Consider the following 1,399-nt stretch of genomic DNA (forward strand, 5'->3'; position numbering starts at 1 on the left):
AGGGTTTATTAACATAATGAATACGCAACACATCGTCTATCTATAGATCCAGGTGTGTGTGTGTGTGTGTGTGTGTGTGTGTGTGTGTGTGTGTGTGTGTGTGTGTGTGTGTGTGTGTGTGTGTGTGTGTGTGTGTGTGTGTGTGTGTGTGTGTGTGTGTGTGTGTGTGTGTGTGTGTGTGTGTGTGTGTGTGTGTGTGTGTGTGTGTGCGTGCGCGTGTGTGCGTGTGTGAGTTCACGAGTTCCAAGTTGCTCACGTGAGTAAGATAGCCGGGCAGCATACATGAATACAGTATATGACTAAGTTGGGTAGGTACCTCATAGAGCCTTTCACATGGAACATCAGAAATGGTTGTCGTGGTGATCCGTCACTGTGGGAACTGATTTCTGCTCCAGTATTCTTTAATGAAAGAAATCTCTCTCACTTTCTTTCTCTTTCTCGTGTTCTGTAATGCAATGAATCTATTCTTCTGTTCCCTCGCTTTCTATCAGACTCCCCCCACCCCCCCTCTCTCTGTTGAGTTCTTGTTATAAAACGCAGTCACGGGACATGGCTCGGTCCACTCCTTCACTGCATAACGCACACAGTAAAACGCTCAGTGTTCATTTAACTCTGAGAGTGTAAAAGTGGACCTAAATGGATCTTGTAAGGGTGAAATTAACCCTGAGGATTTTACTGTCTGAGATAGACTGCTCCATCACTGTCACACAGTGCCCAGATTGGGTGCCAAAACCACTAATAAAGACAAGAAACACGCTTTCGCTGCTTGATGAATACCGTTGCTTGCTCTGCAGAATAATAGTTACGCGTGCACGTGTTGTGTGTATGTGTGGCTCATGCTGCAATATACCTCCCCCTTCTCTCGCTCTCTGTCTCAATCTTTCTTTCAATCTTGTACAATTGCATTTTACGGAATAAAAGTAATGGCAAGCTATAATTACGTTGTAATGTGACTGTAATGTAAAACAAAATAAAATAAAACCCCCAACCAGCAGTATTAAAATCATCTACAAAAGATCACTGATGTGTATGTATTATGATCAAAAGTCAATAAATAATAAAATAAAAGCCTTGATCAGCGACAGTTTAGATGGTATTTAGTATTTACCTTCATCTTCATGCCCACTCAAACTGAAAAGGCACTGACAGATGGAACATGTGGCTCATTTCCATCACAGTTGTCTTTAGGGAGGGGTGGAGTGAAAAAAATACTCAAATTCAAGGATGCTTTTCGGGACAATTCCTACAGCAATGACGTCTGATTACACAACCTCCAGCCCACACTCTCTCCACACCACTCTGAATGATTGAACCTGTATATAAGTACCTGGGTTGGTTGGTTCCACAGCAGTTAATATGTTATTAAACAGAATAACCTCTGCCGCTGACCTCTCCATAG

This window comes from Gymnoscopelus microlampas, assembly GCF_963454915.1.
Source record: "Gymnoscopelus microlampas genome assembly, chromosome: 2".
Lineage (NCBI taxonomy): Eukaryota > Metazoa > Chordata > Actinopteri > Myctophiformes > Myctophidae > Gymnoscopelus > Gymnoscopelus microlampas.